The 20,002-nt window shown below is 41.2% G+C and overlaps 1 long non-coding RNA gene across 1 annotated transcript in view; it reads right to left on the reverse strand.

The window, feature by feature from the left end:
* Positions 1-549: 549 nt before the first annotated feature.
* Positions 550-20,002, reverse strand: part of LOC147758403 (uncharacterized) — a 67,696-nt gene continuing 48,243 nt past the window's right edge. The window contains exon 2 of the long non-coding RNA XR_015325888.1: positions 550-827. This is a non-coding gene — a long non-coding RNA (uncharacterized LOC147758403). The remainder of the gene's footprint in view (positions 828-20,002) is intronic.

The following is a 20,002-nucleotide window of genomic DNA, read 5'->3' on the forward strand; positions in this document are numbered from 1 at the left end:
AGATGCTAGTAGTTTGCCATCGTTCGACGAAAAAACTCTAAGCGGCATCAGGTAATATAATGTGAGTATATTTGAATGTGTCTGTATAGATCACCTGTATCGTCCAGCAGAGAAAGCACCGTTCTAGCATAGATATCGCAAAACAGTTGCCTCCACCATCGCCCGTCAGGATAAAAGGCTTAACTCAAATAACTTTTCTTCATGTATGAAGGACGGCAAGCAAAAATGATAGTCTACATAAAAACAACATCCCTCTTGTACAAACTATGCCAGGCATAACGCCACCAACTTCCGGCAGGGAAGTGCCAATCCAACCGAGGACAGTTTCGATCCACACGTCGCTTCAGCGATGCCCTGATGAACCAGCCACATCCTGCCAAGATCCTGTACTGTCAGCCGCTTCTACAGGAAACGTGCTCACCTTGTCGCTAACAGAAGTTACATAGTATGCATCAGAGCGTATCTAGCTAAATCCCTAAATGCAAAAACAAAGCAGAATCCGCCCATATTGCTTGTCATGTAACGTATTAAAAAGCATTCGCCGTTAGTTTGAAATATTTATAATGTCTTGCTGCTATTTGCACCCGAATCTTGTTGAGGTCTGAGTAGCAGGAGTCGGGCAGCGACCGAAAGAAAGACAAAGTACGTCGAAGAAGCGATTGCGTCAAAAGGTGTTCAGTGAAGATAGATGTGAGCGTCTGCTGGCTTCTGCAATTTGCTATGCAGCTGATCTTCGTTGTAACTCTGGCTGATGTTCCATAGGCGGTTGGATGAAACATGGGATGAAGTCACTGGAGCTACCACGGCCGGGAACTGAGGAAGATTACCTGGAAAACAGAAGATTCATCGATTTGATGGCAGGGAACGCGATTTGCTCTCTGTGTTTTGTCGCCCAACTGCCATCGTAGTAACATACAGTAGGAGATAAAAGAGGTTTGCTGCTACTTCCGCCGCCAGTCGTGCAGATGGCAAGAGTTTCATTTAACTAATGGGGGTTGATTCGTTTAATTAACAGACACCCCCCTTGTTCGATTTGTCTCCCTATTTTCTGCTATAGTCCTAGTGCAGTGGCGTCCTATCGACGAGCGAACATCGCGCGACTACGTTAGTAACCTCCAAGTATCTCTATACACCCTTGACCGGACTGTTTGGCGTTTGTGTTCGCCCTGTATTTCAATTCTGTACTCGTCTTTTGACTGCTCGTTCAAGGTAGACACGAATGGCGGCATAAGGACACTTTGATACTAGTCAATCCTATCAGAGGAAAGACCCATAGAGCCCAACATCGACAGCCGAGCTCACAAAAAGACATTAAACGATGTTTCACAAAATTATTTGATACTTGTAAATACGAGATAATGTGATATCTATAAGTAAATAATGAATGCAGTAAATTTTTAAAGTTATTGGTATAAAAATAATATCGAAAAGGTAAAAATCTGAAACGAACACTATAGCTTAAGGCGTTCCAGTAGATGAACCAAGGTATAACTATTTAGAGAACAAATGTGCCTTTGTGTGCTGCAAATACATATTCAGATATTTTATTTATTTGAGAGACTGCAATTATGACAGCGGTTGCGTTTTCGAAAGCAAAAAAAACCCTAGAAAACAATCTCTTCCACCATAATTATTATAGATACCTATAGTGCAAAGTTTTTTCGAGATTGTTTACCTCTTTTTTATTGTTTTTTTCTTGTTTTTACACAGCCAAGGGTAAAATGAATTGTACAGAAGGTTACCTTCGAAAGCGACCAAGCTTTCTGAATACCCTATAAGATATTCAGGGTAAATACAAGTTCTGACGTCTCCAGACCGAACCCCAGATAGACAATTCACCCCTAAAACATCCTTATGATTCGATTACCCGGGATTGGCAATGTGTTTAAGGAATGTCCCTGGGCAATAATACCTTTCTTTCTTATTAAACTTAAATGCTACGTCGTAAATATATCGAGCTCTTGACGGATAGTTTGATAATTAGCTACCGGACCTATGCATAGCTTCAAGCCGAATGTAATAGATGTCTTTGCTTGTAATAATATGATCTTCAATAAGATATTCATTTTATCTCGAGCCTTTTGACGAGTGCGGTCGACAAACAAATGCTTTTCGGGGCTTTTGCATATATATATATATATATATATATATATATATATATATCTATATATATATACATCTATTAGCCATAAATATCAACCGCTGCTATAGCTTCAGTTGTAGACTGTACAGGCTGTAGTGCTTTTATAATTATTCTCTTCGTTTTTTTTTGAACTTTCATTCATTTAGTCATTCGTTTGGGAGTGGAAGCGCCCACAAATGCACTCTTTAAGCGCCAAACGAGGGCAATCTTTTTTTCCTATTGAACGATAGTGTTTTGCGGCCAATACAATCGGATTCCTTTCCAGATCGGCAGAGGCATTTTCTAACTTGTTCGTCTTTGGATCTTTCAGTTTCCTCTAGCTCCCTGTGGAGGAACTCTGACTCAGACGCCCCCGCCATCTCGGCCTAATGTCCCGAAAGACAGTGAACACTTTTTCAGAAAGCAGTCTAACGTCACAGGCTAGCTGCCGAGACCACACCTTTTCATCGCCATCAGCTTCAACGACCGATCGCAGAACAAACTCGTCCCGAAGAGAGCGGGGCCGACACGGAGTTATTCTTTCAGCACTTTTCTACTTCACTCCCGTTTTAGTATTGCGTCACACAAACAACGAGGCCAGCAGCAGCAGGGCAACGTACCACAAATACAGGCGACAAAAAGCACTTTTTTTACCTCACTAAAATAATAATAATAACAGATAACTGAATTTAGACAAGCCGATAGCCGACTTCATTTGCAGTCCGGTGCCTATGTTACAGATAGTTACATACGATTAAGCGGCAACAATCATGTGAGGGGATTTATCAGTCCAGCCAATTCTGGTGTTTCTCCTTAAAGAGAGAGATGAAACGGGAATATGGTTTTTGCCTTCTAGCTCTCAGGTAAAACAAGGCCGCACTCTGATAGATTACGACAGCAAGACCACTTCTCCTAACTGGGATCGAAGGGATGCGTCTTACGGCTGAAGTTAGAAAGATCGAAGAAGTTACCAACGCATAGTACGACCGTAGCCGCGCTGCTAAATAATATACGAAAACCTATGGTGATTTTTTTTTGGGGTAGAACGGGTAAAAGTGAAGAGGTGCTCTGAAAATGTTAGAAAACTCTTACAGGAACCTATAAAACGTGAATAATATGTTGTAAAAATTGGCCCCTTCAATCGATGTTTAGCCGATTGTTCACAGCGGTAACAACAGAACTTGAAAACTCAGTAGAAGTTCGTGCAAATCTCGTTAGTGACCAGCCAACCGCCCGGTGCTCATTATCAAGATATGGCCACACACAGTACAAACCGTTATGTAAAGACGGGCGTAGATTGGTCAGCGGAAACTTTCAACTTGGCGAAACGTAAATATGTTGTAAAGGCCGTGTATTAAGTATTTTATAAGCAAGTATATAATGCATTCGTTCTGCACGGCCCCTTCCATTCTAAACTTACTGCCGCCTCAATGAGAAAAAAAATCTGGGTGAATCCCTTTCATCTTTTGTTCATACTCCTGATGAACTAATGACATGCAGAGATTTCGGAGGTTCAAACTGCGTTTTAATCGGTGAGAATAAATAGCGGGCATCAGGAAACGAGTGTACGAAGCGCCCCCTTGCACAAGGCTGAGTGCCCCCTTTAAAAACTTGGTCTTACAGCCAAATGATATGCTTCTAGCTATTGTGGCAAAAGAGAACATTTCTGCGTCTTAGCGACAAAAAAACGATATGTTTTCGGTATGATGCGTACAAATATTGTGCAGGCACACTGTGCAGGTGTAGCATAGATATTATTCTTCAAATAATCCAATGCATACCATTACTATAAAATGTTTGTTTCTTTTTTCTGACTGATAACGATCGTTATCAGACGATGTTCAATCTGCTTTCTCTTTTGGTTTTCGAAATAAATGGGCACCGATATATCAACCTAGCATATATGTATGTACAGCTGAATCTGCACAGTGTACACACTGTACAAATGCGGCCGCTCTAGCTCATACAATTGCCATAGCCAGTGTGATCGTTACATACACAGCTGATGCTTGCTAAATACAAGTGCTGGATTTAGAAAATTAAAGGTTCGGTATAGCGGAAACGATGTCAAAAAACAAGGAGGGCCAGAAATAGCTGCGCGCAATCAAATTGTTGATTCACCATTATTCCTTGCCATATTTGCCCCATATGCCTGCTCTTCCTTCATCAATATGTGTATAGCCAGTAAGTATTTATAATCCTCGAAATACTCAGATAGCACAACTCGATTTCCTTATCACATACTCAACTGAAGCTGCCTTTTTGTTGCAGGCTGTCCTGGACATTCTCCGGGGCGGGACAAACATGGTGTCCTAGACATCGTTCCTACCTGAACCAACAGTTGGTACTTCATTCATGAGAATAAAGACTGAAAAGCTCTACGATGTGAGCCAGCGGCCAACACAGAGCTCTTAGATCTTCAGTTAAGCCGAGGGCCGTTTCTGAGTGGGTCCTGATACTACGTAGTGGGTTAGTGCATTGGAGTGTTGACCCTTGAAGCGTCGTCGCATTCCCATAGCGTTATCACATGAATTGGCCTGGCTCCTGTTAATCAATCAGACATGGTGTTATGCGTCATGTTTATTGGTCTTCGTGTCTTCACTTTTATCACAGTTATTGCATTCATTGATGTTGCCGAGGCTCTCGCCGCTGCTCTCGGGAGGGGGGCGGGGGGGGGGGGTGCAACCGATATCGGTACTAGTGTGACCGATGTTTTGAAAAATGTCGCGTGCTTTGCTGAAAACCTGACACTAAGCTTGATTAACGTTCTTATATTGCACAGCCGCTACCTGTGACTCCCCTCACTTTACATAGAACTGCTCTAGAGGTAATGCGATTACATCGCACATGTGAAGATGTGTGTATATAACACACATACAACAATGAAAACTGGAAAGGATGCCGACATTTTGACTGGAACCATTTACATTATGCTGTGGTTCAACAAACCTAGCATTACGATAGCTACATAAATCGAGTGACTTATGTTGTTATTACACCTAGTGTTATACACACAGATAGATTATTTTGATAGCGAAACCAACTAGCAATTTGCATAGTAAATAATTGGTTTATATAGTATATATACATATATATATATATATATAATAGCTGGTACAGTAATAAAAATATTTGCTTTGGTATTTAATTTGGTAAATAAATATTTCAGTTTACACTCATTACCGCCCTAAAGTCATTGTTGATCGCTCAACTGTACCAAAAAGGCACATCTACATACGTATCACATTTGGAGATCTGAATGGCCCTTGCAAAGCGCGCCAAACATTAACATTCAGCTCAGATCTGCTTCTGCACGTTACATTTGGTACGGTCGTGTGTTTAACACAGTTACTTGAATATAATTCGTTATACGATTATCTCGGCTGAAAGAGAGGTGACATCGATTTAGCGATTCTTATTCTTGGCAACCCGACAAAACTCATGTCGAGTTGCCACCGCCCATTTCAAAAATACCCGGCCATTTCGGCCCCAAAATTGCTCACCCTCTCTGAGCTTGCACTCCACTTTGAAAGTACTGCAAATCGCTATAAACCAGTCGCAGTTGGTATGTACTTCTTCTTCCGCTTGTTTCTGTTTGCAGACCCATTTGTCGCGCCTTAACCCGTTGCCACCGCTGTCGCTAGCGCCTTGTAGCGCCTGGCTGCGTTTTCTTAACGCTTCCGCCTAAGGAAAAATCGAAGGAGCTGTTCGTTCGATGAAGTAGCAGTAGCATAGCAATTTGGAAAATAGTAGGGGTAAGAAACCACTGGGCGCTGATTTCCGAACTGCTGTTCTATCTCCTACTAGTAGTCCTAGACGATCGGCATGGGGCCAATAGGCAAACTTGCCTCGATCACAACTGTTACTAGCACTGCTTCCAGTGATGGCGCCACCGCCGTCGTCGGCACGTCTGCAGAGTTAGCAGAATAATTACTGTTTGTATTTCCAATAGGATGTGAGCTGCACGCGACCACCGTTATGGGGACTAAAAGTGATGGTTAAACTTGCTTCCCCTCAAACTCTACGTCTACTGATTTGGTGATTTCGCTTGAATTGCTGCCAGTTCAGCGATAAACAAAAACAACGAATAACGTTTTTGTAATGTTTCATACCCCTTGTCTAGGTCCTGGACGATCCATACGCATCGGGTTCGGTTCTGAAATTGTTGGTTGTTTTCTGATAATTTAACACAACTCTTCATAGCCAATAACCACTTTAGGTCTATTTATATTTATAATACCATAGCGATCTTACTGGGTTTTCGCACGATCAGCATCACTCACTCATTATTTGGCAGCGGAAAACTGGGCCATTTTAGCGGGTTAATGTGCGCCTACACAGACAACGTGGGCTTCACGTGCCTTGTAAGCATACGAATTTATGTTGCAAATAGTTAAAATTGTAACTATTCCACGCCGATTCCGAAATGTCTGATAACGCAGCCTTTTTTCTCCATGGGAGAGAGAAAGATGGGGGGGTCGCAAAGTATGACTGAAGGATTGAAACAGGTCTTTGGTAGCTAGACTTCCTCATTACCAGGATCACCGGATCGTTCTACGATGACACTCTCGACGTAGGCCACTAATGATTACATGAAAATTCATCTCTTAGTGTACTACGCCAGGAACAAAACAGTGATTGATACCCTCGTGCCAGTTGTCCTCTCCGTAAGGGAACTGCTGCTTGGTTCATCATTATTTTGGCTTGCAAATTTGCCATTGTAGTATCGATAGAGATTAAGTGACTCCCCAGACCCCGGTAGAGCATATGGCTCATCCGAAAAGAGAAAGCGCTACCGAGTCATCAGTCAGTTTATCAAACGAACTTGCGTGATATAATTAGTTCGCACAAACAAACGTCGACTCGCGCCCCTCAGTCTATCTAATTGTTAGCCTTTTGTTCAGCTAACTGTTTCCCTCTGTCATGTTTCAGATTCTCTTACGGTTAGCGACACCCTTTGTCTCATAGATGGCACATATTTTCTTGCAAGTTTATTCAAGTGGGTAGCTACGTGTATATGAATGAATCTAAAAAACAGAAGAACCTCATAATGTATGTCCTCAGGTTTCTAGCATCGTTCTCCAACGGGAATCTGACTAACTGTCGGCTATTATATTCCCGCCCACTGGCGCCTACCGTTTTATCTTACCTTCTCCTTGAAAATATTGCTCTATTTCCTCAAATGTTCACGTGCACAAGGCCGAATTGAACAGCTGTCCTTTTCTTGATATGCCCAAAGGATCCCAAGCACTGCTGCCGTCATCTCGCCCTATCTACTTGTCCGGCAGTTAACTAAACAAACAGTGGCTCTATAACGGCTGGCTAGTGCATACGTATGCCATGAAACGGGACAGCGTAACGCGGCTCATCACACAAAGCTGATATCTTTCTGCAGTACGCAAATCTCTTACCACTGAACTTACGCGGTCGGGGAAAATGACGAATCGGGGGTAGATGGAGTTAGATTTTTTATTTTCTACTGTAATCTCTTCACTGGCCAGGGTCCAACTCCATGTGACTAAGCGACGATAAGAGAGGAATAACTTGGTGTGTCTGCTGATCCACCCAGCCATCTCTGAATAATTCTGATCTGAAAAACTATTGTGAGAATTTAATGTAGACGCGTCACCCTTCAGTAAGTTCCCTGACTGGCACACTTTCGTCTTTGCGGTCGAAATGGAGATCGGCCTAATGACTGAAGGTTTTTCCGAGCAGTTGATTCCTTTGGCTTCTTTTTTATTCTGGCCGAGAAATTATTCATTTGGCAGGCCGGTCTTGCTTACCATCGCCATCACTATAACAGCTGAATCCTACGTTATCGAACACATACTGTTCTACCAGTAATGAAATCAGAAAATGAAGCACTGATATTCATTGCTAAAGTGTAGTGAAATTTCATGTAGTCTGTATAAAAGTTCGTCTGCTGCCAGAATCAAGTCAAATTGTACTCTACAAAAAAAGCTATGCTATTGCCTTGCCCGCTAGCCCTCTTCAATGTTTGCATGCTTCTATTTCCGTCCAGTTTCTATTATTAGTACGTATTCTTTGTTGCTTGACCGTACTTATTACTGTTGCTAGCACAATTCTGTACACCTAATGCCCCCGACGTCGAAGTGCATGCAGTGAATGTGAAGACATCGTTTAGCCATGTCGGAAATGTGTATTTCTCTTAAATGTAACATTTATTGCCTGAGTTTATGGTTGGAAACAATGTTGGGACATTTTTTAACGGCATAAGACACAAAAAATGAAATTACGTTGATGATCTTGCGACCCATCGGTAAAAATGGAAGAATGCTTAGTGATATGTGCGGATGACCCACGGTTTGACTGGCTCACGTTCACTACTACTAATTTCACAAACTAAAAATTCAAAGTTAGATCCATATTGATAAGTAAAGGAATGCTGTATCGCACATGATAGCGCGGTCGACTAATAACAATTGAGGTCTTCAATATCGTAGAAGGACGAAAGCGCCCGGTATACTTCAGGACCACAATAGGATCACGTTTCCATGAAATTAAATTACGGACCTATTTTCTATCTATATTCTGGACCTATGTAAATTGTCCTAAAGATGGCACCTATAAGAGTAGTATTATCACAATCATTCGATTTTGTTATGTCATTGAGAGGACACCAAGGAGTAAACAAAGGTAGTGATTTAGAGGACCTGGTAGTATTTTCTTTGCTAGTAATTCTCGCTGCTGTCATACAAACACGATAATCCTGACAGTGAAAAACACAGTAGCCTATTAATTTGGCTAAGATTTGAAAAACGAGAGGGAATCGCGTTACATCATTAGTAGCGGCCTTAGTTATCGTCTCGTCGGCGATTTAAGGGCGGTATGTGTGAGCGATCATTTATGGTGCAGTCTCCCCTAGCATCATCGATATAGATCGGGATGCATCTATAGATACAAATGGGAACATGTGCATACAAGCCACCTCAGCCCAATGAATGTCACCTCTGCGCCCTGTGCACGAACCTAACCGGCGTGCAATGAATTCATTTAGGTCCGTATGTAGGTATATCTACGCATCGAACACAGGCTTTGAGCTAACTAGCCCTCTTGAATAGTCAAAAGGCCTCTATGAGTGCTAGCTAGATTCCTGTTACGAGAAAATTGGTACTATTTATTAAGCTGAACGATGTACGAAGCAGCTATTTGCTAAAAAAAAAAAAAAAAAAAAAAAAAAAGGAAAATAGTAGAGCTCGATATATCTTACAGATCAGATAGAATTTACTGAGAAGTGCTCCTAGATTTGAGATGGAGTGGTATTAGCAGGCAAACGGTATAGTACAAAGAAAAACAGTTTTAGAATCGATAGAGATGAAGGCTATTGATACAAAGCATTCCAAAATGAACATTTCGCTTCGTTTGAAAATCAGGATCGTTCAATACACGAAAAGCCTTACATTTTACTTTGATCTGTGTCTGTCGATAAACTTTTCCGTTAGTTTCTCTGTTTGCTCGTCTTCTAACGTTAACAACCTAGCATGCTGAGGCGTCCGCGGGTAGACTGCCTCGTTGTAGCAGTCGTAATTGCCATTGAATGATAATAAAGGAATTACCATCGAAATTACCCACAGAGCTCTAGGAGTAATATTGTTAATGTATTCTATATAGAAACATCAAGTCCATAGGCTTAAAACTGAATGAAGGCGTCTTCCCTCGAGACTTCAGGAATCAGAAACCTTTGTGCCTTGCAATCGAAGATTCAGCCTATTATGATGTGTGTTTTCAGTAGCATTGTATCTTGTCATTTTATCAAAATCAATATTACTTTTTACAAGCTATAGATCTAGCTACCGCATCTACATGAATCGCGGTAAATTCATTAAGTAACATTACCGACTCAAGTTCTTAGCGTTGCTCTCACTATCTACTATTGCTTATTTTAAGAAAGAGTTTTGTTGAGCACATTGAGTGATCGAAAATATCTCTAACTTATTTTATGAAGACTTCATTTAGAGTTCACCAGTGGTGAAGTAGGTGAAAATTTAGGAGTTACTGGCAAGCCCTCAATGAACTGTTAATTATTTTTTGAGGCTTGTAGAATTGATGAGCATTTGTTAACGCTTCTATAACGTTCAAAAGCACTGTTCTGCCTTAAATGAAAGGCGTTCAAAATATATACTTTGGATTATATGTGTCTTTTGTCGCGAGTGCCCGTTTTCTCAACGAACGTCAACCATAACATGAGAACCTTGATGATCATAACACGGCAGCAGGCTCAGTTTTCTGCGAAGAATTTACCCTTAACCTAGACTATATATTAACTAGATCTAGTTACCCCTCCGTAGAGAAAAAAAAAACAAAGTTTCCTCTCACTTATGTGTCGTAACACGAGTGATAGATAGCAGTCCAGTCGGACTGGCGGAATTGTTACATGGCCAGACTTTCTATTGTTGTTATAGTATTATGTCGGCGACAAATTAGTGAGCACTCAACAAAGATCTTTCTTTTCCGAGATTTCGTATGGGGCGGCACTTTTTCGTTTGTCGCCATTCTATCGTCACCATGACACTGACTGTGTTTGACATGCTTCGACGACCGTCTTTGTTGGATGTTAGATCGAAAAGCTTCATTTGACTCAATTTCGCCGTTCCGTTCTCTCGAACTCTGTAGCGCTCTACTGCTGCTGCTATGACTGTTTCTGCCAGACTCGCTAACTAGCTTTTGGTCCCATAGAAGTGGTCGCTCTAGTATCTGTAGAACGGCTAGGACCAGTCCTGGTTGACAACAGAGGATTAAACTTCGCTAGCCCATGTTGCAGACAACGCGTACAATGCTTGCCTCTGTGTTAGAGGTGGACCCCGTAAGCAACGGGTTCCTACTAGAAACCGTAATAGCTGTATTGGGATACGCCGCCTGTGGGATTATCTTAAGCTGTTGAAACACATGTAATTCAACTTCACGACTCTGCGTGAAGTAACTACAGCTTTGATGGATGTCGCGACGAAGCATCTCGGAATAATCCTGCTTGAGATACGATACGGTCAGTTACTTGCTCAATCTGGTATCACTGCCTATCATTATCCGACATTACGAGATGTAGACATGGTTGGGCACAAACTTGTGGGCTACGACGTATCTAAATGCATTGTAGGCACGATGTATACTTGTCGCGGGAGTAGCTCCACTTGAATGTCTTGTCGCTGATCCAGACCGTATTGAGCCCTTGCAAGATTGCTTTTAGATGCACAACGGCCGTAACCATAATTTATCGTCATTGGCTAACTCTGATGACTCATTTTAAGGCGGACTAAAATCGTGGCGCGAGAACTGTTCCTTCAACTTGCGCTCCTGCACACATGCAGCGTCTGGACTACACGGATGGATCGCTGGTGCCGCTGCTGCTAGACAAATAGTTCCGCACGTAAGTATAAATAAACATAGACTTTACATGTACAACTCTGTTTGTATGCGTGACCGTGAATGTGCGTTGTGGCAGCGTGGTGCTGGTTGGAAGCCCCCGTAGGCTTGTCCGTAAACAGATTCAGAGAGCACGAGCAACGACAGAAAAGATCGCCCCACCGACCGACCGACCGAGCGACCGGTGCGCCATTTGGAACAGTGGAACGCGTGGGAAACACTCCGGCTGCTTGAAGGCAGACACGAGTTGAAGAATGGATTTTAGTAAGAATAACGAATACACTTCGCTTGGAACAGGGCCAAGCACCTTCAATGTGTCGATATCAGTACATATAGAGCTTGTTGCCGCGGGTGCTGAGCCCAGCGGGAACCCGAATTAGTAGGAAATCAAGGTCAGTGCTGTTCCGCGCTGAGCTGCATTTCATCAGGACTTATTGCTCATAGCTTGAGAAGATGGCTTGAAGAGGATACGGGGCTGATAATTATTTCATTATTCATTACTCATAATAATCGTAGTTGAGGGAGCGGCCGCAGCACCCGAGGGCGGGCAATAGTTCCGTTCGGTCTTAAGCTCCCTCATGTTTCGGAACACTTTGTTCATTTTATTAGTTCCGCTATTTGATAAAATAGTATTAATAGGAATAGCAAGGATTATCGTAACAATAATGATACTACCAAAAATCCTTCCGAGCCCTTACGAAGAAAGATGCCCACACAAAGATATGACGCATAACGGCTGGCAGACGCCGTTAGCACTTCCTCGGCGAGCGTTTCCGCCAAAAACTATAAACAAAAATGTCATAGTAATGTTTTGTCTTCAGAATAAGACTTACGAATATTGCAATAGTTGCCAGTATTAGTTTGCCAGTGTTGCTAATTCTCTTCATCAACCCTTCTATTCGATCGAAGCCCTGTAGTCTGTAAAAGTCATATATCATATTGATGTTCTCTCAATTATATCCATAGAAAATCCTCGAAGTTTCGTAAAGGGCTAGAAAAGCAACTCTATAGGCTGGTATTATCAAAGGGAAAATCGTGGTTTTAATCGCCTACTATGTGTTCCGTTTCCCTAATTACGTTCGCATATGTATAAAAGGTATCGAAATGGGGGGCTTGAGTAGTTCGCGGAACTTCCTGCCAAAAACCTACCCAAAGGTGGTTGTCTTTCATCAGATTTTTAGATAAATAAAATTAACTAGTAACCGCAACCAGAAACAAGTTGACTTTCTCTTCTTTAAGCATCACACAGTAGATTATAGGTATCATTCTAATATTGACGGTCATTAGTAGCATCTTCGTTGAAGATTTGTGTTTTTTTTCGCTGGTTTGAGAATTCACACACGAAGCCGCCAAGTATCGACGCAAAAATATGGTTGATCGAATTCAGCATCCGCAGGCAGCCTTTCAAGAAAATAAGATTCCCTTTGATATCGCTGGTGTTATAATTTCGAAATAATGGGGGGGGGGGTCGAGCACGTTAGTTTTGACCGTAACTTCTCGGAAACCCATTTCTGAAATATGGTCCATTTAGTTAATGGTACTAGGACCTATGGTACGCAATGACCACAATAAACGGAAGCACCGTTCGAGCTGAGTTTGGATTCGTGTCGAGCTTTCGATTAATTGTATTATATAATGAAAGGTATAAATAGTAATAAATACAAGTGTGACTAATTTCGAACACTGGACCGCGTTCATTGGTCGCGGTATTTGTGAAAGGTAACCAATGGCCAAAACGATAAATTATCGTTTCGGCGAACCGATTTTGCGTTTGTAGCGTACACTCCAGGAGCGGTTCGGGAATACTGTATGCCTTAAAGTTCCGCGTGTTTGATAAGCTTAGAGCAGGCCGTAAGAAACCTTCATTGAAATAACGAGTGACCTTGTTCTAGACCCTTTGTTAGGGGCGAAAATTAGTTTATTAGCTTTCTAGCATAAAGATTGCCCGTATGTATATTACGAACCAAGTGGAAGACCGCAGAATCTAAACACAAGCGGCTACCCAGTAAAGAAGAAAATAGTAATGCACCGGGTAGAGTTTATCTGAAAAAGAAAATGAAGTGAGTACGCTTTAGCTTGCTAGTCCTGTTTTAAGTATCTATAACTGACAGGCCTACGTATACAGCGACATAAATGGCATCGTATAGAACGATCAGACTAAGCCGATACGAATGCAAACGAGCCAGAATATTGCTACGAAGCAGCCTGTTACGTCTGTTCGAAGATCTACGTATTACGTCTACAAGGCTACAATAGTGATTGAATTAATTGTTGTCGACGCTTTTTCCCATCGTCGCCTATTTACAATGAATATCGTCTGAAAAGATCGATTCCTTTATGGTTCACTCTATTTTTATTCACGGCCTGCGGTACCGGATAGCAGTTCAATGATCTCACAGTCGTGTCCTTCTCCTAAATAAAAGCTATATACGATTATTTCGTCTGGACCTCGTGCGTCACGGAGACTTTTCGCGTTTCGATGTGGGGGCAAGTAAATTTATATGAATTGATAAATCAATAGGACCATGCAACTGCTGTTGGATAACGAGGCTCTTAATATTTGGTACTTATACTATATAGATGGACGCTCCTAAATAACAAAATGGTTGGATTTATTACTACAGCGTCTTCCGTAAGATTGTTAACTTCCGATCTTCTAGCTAGGCCTTCGCAAACTACGAGCACAGACCTTGTGCCGGAACACGCCGGTTTATACGTAAACTACGAGTACACAATTTGTAGTCGAATTTATGCTGATGCTCTCTTTAGATACGTTCTAAATGATTAGTTTGAGGGATGCCTATGGATATGCACGCACTAATAGGGAATAGTGACTAAATCACACTTCTGCCTCTGGACAGTTAGAACCTCTCCTTTATATTTGTATTGTCTGTTGAGTGCGTACGTCGTTTGCAGAAACATTTACCTAGATTTACAGTACTGCTCCAATGTCTGGTAAAAAAAAAAAAAAAAAAGGTACGATTTCGAATCCGTATCAGTTATGGTGCTACTCAGCAGAGATACTCTTCGACCTACGATAATCTGGTGCATATGTACAGCTGACGACCTTGACTTTTTGGGGAAATCAGTAAGAATTTTTCAATATTTTCAAAACCACCCACGAAAATATTGAAAAATCTTAAGTCTTGGCTTTTACTGATTTAGTGAAAAAGATGTTCGATTTAATATTTGAGGGGAAGTATTAAAAATGGTAGAACTGATAAGTACGCTTGTACATTTCCACTGCGGATAATGGCGTAGGAACGAGCTGGTTCCAGTATAGAGCCAATACAAAGCTACCTATGTTTACTATTGAGAATTCAAGGTGAATAACTTGCTTTTGTGGTATCATCGTGAGGCACCTGGCTATGTCCTAATGCTGTATCCTGTAATGCTTACAAGATGCTATGGAGCCCAATGACAGATTGGGCTCCATAGCATCTTATAAGCATTACAGACAAAATATACTCTTACTTTTCGAATTAACAAACGATTAGAAGCATGAAAAGGGAAGATGCGGGACTTTCCAGCCGTAGCGTTCGCTTATTGTCAGTTTACCGTAATCACCACATATAGCTATAGCTTTTCAATCAAATATCGTTGGATGATTAAATCTTTATGGTCTTAGTAATTTATTAAGCATACTGCCAGCCGAACCCAGCCGATTACAAAGACAAACATACAACAGCATGAACTACCTAATCGACTGTATTGAAGGTTGCTATCTGTTGGCAAATATGGGAATTATTTTTTGGGGGGCAAATATGGGAGCTATTTACATAAACGACTGTCTATTTCATGCGAAAAACTGCGTTTAAAATAGACGTTTTCTACGAGGGTTTCCTATCTTCCACTTTTTTCAAACCTTTCTAGTGGATTCTCACAGAACGTACGGTTCAAAGTAATACTTATCAACATGCACGTTTATGCAAACTATAAAGTAAAGGAACACTCTATTACACTGTTTAAGTATTAATTTTAAGTAAATTTGTACAGGTCTGTGCTAGGATATGCGATGGTTACCAAGTATACATGTGTATATATATATACATAACGGCAATTTACTGAGAGTCAGTCCCTTATATTCGGGTGTCAAAAATGTATTAATCGTTTTTTTAAAATTAAATCATATTTTATATTTAAAAATAACATTGCCAGATTAGGTATAAGCCATTTTGATTGATGACCTTTAACAATTTTTTAATAACACCATGATCTCATCACTATAGAAATTATTTAGTTCCTGCACGAAAAATTGCCAGGAGCAATCTTTGCGTCGCTCGTCTAAGACTAAATTGATATTACTGAAAGGCTTCTGCAGAAAAAGAAGCTAGTGTTTCGCATTGCAGAGTCCGACGGTGCAGGACTTAGGCCACACGGCGAATGCATTACCATTAAAAAATTTCTTATTCAAGATAAGCTGAAGATGTTCGTGGTGTGCCATTGTCATTGTAAAAAATAATGCCTTTTCTGTTTATTAATTGCGGCCGACTTTTTTTAATGGCTTTTTATAATTTTTTTAGGCGTCGATAGTAAAACTTTCGCCAGGCGGCAGCGATTCATAGTGCACGGTTCCGTACCGATCCCGTAGTATAGCTTTTTTTGGTCTGGCTTTGCTACAAATTGACGCTAGAGCACAAAAAGTTTAGTTTTCTTTTGTTTTTGCCCATTATTATCGTATGTGAGCCACTTTTCATAACTTGTGATCATTCACTTTGGAAATGGGTCGATTTCGTTGCGCTACTGGGTTATTTTTTCTAACACCCAAACGTGGAGGCTTTTTATAGCCCGACTTCTTCAAATGGTTCACAACTATTTAATAAGCGACATTCAGTGACTAGTTACCTGGCGATGTCCTGGCTATTCACGTGTCTCGTCCTGCTCAGCTCTCATCGAGTTTTTCCTAATTAATCGATTATTAGAGGAAGCAGCTTCCGCATCGAAATTTCCAGAAGAGTTTTTGGGCCGTTTTTTCAATAATGCTCCTTGACTATAAACCGCAGAATATTTTCACGAGTCTGGACAGCATTTTTACCTTTATAGTGATAAAATTCTAAGATATTACAAACTTCCAGAGAAATTTAAATCATCTTTAAGGCGATCCGTCACAAGTCTGATTACAGATAGCCCAATAATTTTAGCACATCTATTACTACTGCTTGGTTTTCAAATGATATCAATGGCAACCTGACCTAACCTATTTTACCTGAGATATGACCATCTAGCTAGAGAAGCAGCCAATACTTTTCCACAACCTAATACACTGATCCAAGCCCCATTTATCTAGAAATGGTATTGTTAATGATCGTTTGGTTTGGACCTTAACGCACATCTTCTCCATCGCCTTGCTGTGCTATAATGTCTGCATTTTCCTTTCGAAAAAGCTTTCTGTGCGTCCAAATCATGTCATTGAAAATTCTGCATGCCCAACATGTATTTCTCACTACTCTTCCCAATGGAGAATATGCAACTGGGACCACTAGAATTGCATAACTTATGTAGTTATTGTTTACGAAAATTGCTGCAGAGCTTTGCTGAGACCTGAAACAAATGCTATAGGGTTCGCAAACAAATAACTCCAGGAAGCTTTGATAATCTGTAGATAATACCTTTGGCGCCCGAGTTATGGCCGCTGTTTTAGATGAGCACTGTTCGGATATATACACGACGGACCAGAGGACAATCGATTAAAAATTAGAGACAGAGATATAAAAATAGATTTATCAAAGGGCTGTTTTCTTTGGTAGGCGAGTTTAGTTTTTAGAAGTTAGTACCACTTAAGGCAAGCTGAAATACTCTTACTCCTTAGAAGTTAGGAATTAGGTGCATACGATGCCCAATACCTCCCGTTATTATCGTAAACCGCTCGTAACTTTTATCTCTCTCTCTCTCTCTCTCTCTCCCCCCTTTTGGCGTTCTAGCAGTGCTTAAGGTACGAATTAATTTACTATCGCCGTCCGTGCTTTTATTGCGCTGCACAACCACTGCTGCGTTTCGCTGCAGGGTAGCGCCCGTGTCCTGACTGAATCTGCCTGACCCCAATATGTCGCTCAACTTTATTGTCACTGTTATTGCAGTTGTAACTGTTGTCTGTACCACATACATCACTTGCGGCATAGGTACGTGCAGGTATGCAGCGTATTTCTCAACATAGGATGCAATCGTGCAGAATTACAAAATCAATATACATACACTGCCTCAGAGGAGCGCCTCAAAGCCTTTGACAAAGGGCGTTGTAGCAAATAAGTGGTTCGACGTTCCAATATTCGACCACATTACCCTGGACGGGCATGGCAAACGTATAGATAGGAGCAGCACTATTTACATGGCATCACTTCACGAATTGTATGAATAATTTATTTGAGGAAGAAAAAGTGAGCTATGGAACTTGATAACTATAATTACTCGTATTAGATAAAACATTGAACCATAGACAGTCGTTAAGCTCCTTGTTGATTTATGATTAATCCGTAAATGCTGATTTTTTTATATAGTACCTATTGCTTGGTCTTTCCGTTTTGCTGAAACGGTGATCGAGCAAACATAGGTTTCTTATCTATCCGAAATATCTGGCAAACTTATTTTCGTTCGCTTCCGTGAGAACGATTTGTGCGTTGCGTAGAGTTCATATATTCTTGCGGGGAAGGAGCTCAATGATATGTAGCAGTTTGGCTGTTATGTGAAATACAAGTCTAGCGTGATCCTGTGAAATGGCCGAGCCAGAAACCTAACCTGGTAAGAGTACCATTCGCGACGGTTAAGGTCATCCAACAGAGATCCATTTTCAAGTCGCGATTGAAACCAATTATTTCATTAAAATTATCCTTATTACTTAAATCAAATATTAAAGTCATCCTCAAAATGTTGCTCCTATAGACTGTAAGTGATTTTCTGCTTGCATTTAGCGATACCACTAGGCCTTAACTCGCTAAGGTGTACTCGCTCAGATACGCTACACACAAAAGGTTCCAATGGAACTGAATTTGGGCTAATAACACGCCAAATCTTCCAAAAACGGAAGGGCTAAGCATGGTTAGAAAGTTCAAAAAAAAAAAGTGCAAAAAGGCACAAAACATTCATTTTATCCGGAGAACTCAATTAACAAATGATATACAGCTCTCGACTCTAAGTCTCTATCACAGAAATCAACCCATATCACAAATAGCTTTTTAAACCACTTCGATCATTTTTTGGGCCTTTAAAATTCAAACCCAAATATCGTTCGATTTACCTCGGACTTTTTAAAAGCCGCATGAAACATGGATGAAGTTTGATCTTCATTCGTATTCTGAAAAGGGCGTATCGTTTTGTTATCGAAAGAATGGACTGTCGTTTGGTACAGAAAGTAGCGAGCGAACGCATGACCTTCACGACAAGAAGTCCCCCAAAACTCTTCTAAATTTAGGTGTTTTATATTTCTAAGAATATATCCGAACCTTATATATATATGTATCGATGTCGATGATTGTGCGTACTATTTTCAATCCTAGCAAACGAATTTGAAACAGATGGACGTACAATGTCATACCTCTAGCAATAACTTCGAAGCCCGTTGCTACGTTCATTGCGGTTGGGGAAGATGAAAACAGTTTTGTATGCACGAAACAGAAAGCGCTCGCTATCTGCTGTTCCAGCCAACAACATACCTACAGCGAATAAAATAAGCAACGTCCCTAAGCATAATGAGCATATCTATGTCTATTTGCACCACTGTGGTACGTAGTGACGGATCGATTTTCCCACCGCTGCTACTGGTTGAAATAGGAACGACGTCCGACAGTCGACGCATCTCGCTGACTGAAAGCGGTTGTTGGTTACTGTTCATGCAGCCTACCCGTACCTCGACAGGCCAGCAAAGAGCTGCAATTCCAACTCTGATAAAAGGAAGCCAAAGGACCGATGAACCAATTCAGAACGGTGAACTACACTTGGATTCGCGAGAAGAATCTCGGCCACTCTATCTTCTGATTTTGATTTCAAACTCCGAGCTGCCGCTGCCGTTGCTTTTGCAGGCGGAAGCGGGAGCTGGTCGCGAGTGCTAGTGAGTAGTTTCGATCGGCGCAATGGTCTGCTTGCTCCTGGCGTATTCGCCGTGCGATGTCCCTTTCATGACGACGACCCACCGGAGCTTATCGGGATTCATCTGTTCAACGATGGAGATGACACATTTTTCTTTTTCAAAGGAAAAATCTATCAGGAAATGTACGCATTGTCGCGTGTGTGGTAGAACTGCATGTAACGGTAGCGATTTGCTCGGATATCTAGCACGTCATGCACTTAAGACGTACACGGAGCATACCACGTAGACAGATCCATTTATAATGAGTGACAATGCCTATAGAAGATTACAATTGTTAGAAATAAGTGACCAGTAGCTTCAAAGAAAGACCCAGACTTTCACAGACGTATAAAATCTGAGTGCATATTCTGTATTGTACAAAAACAAGGTCGATGGTTCGAGAGCAACTAAATCCCTGGATCTGTAGAAAACCAGGGATT

Source organism: Varroa destructor, unplaced genomic scaffold (assembly GCF_002443255.2).
Source record: "Varroa destructor unplaced genomic scaffold, Vdes_3.0 BEIS01000001.1, whole genome shotgun sequence".
Classification (NCBI taxonomy): Eukaryota; Metazoa; Arthropoda; class Arachnida; order Mesostigmata; family Varroidae; genus Varroa; species Varroa destructor.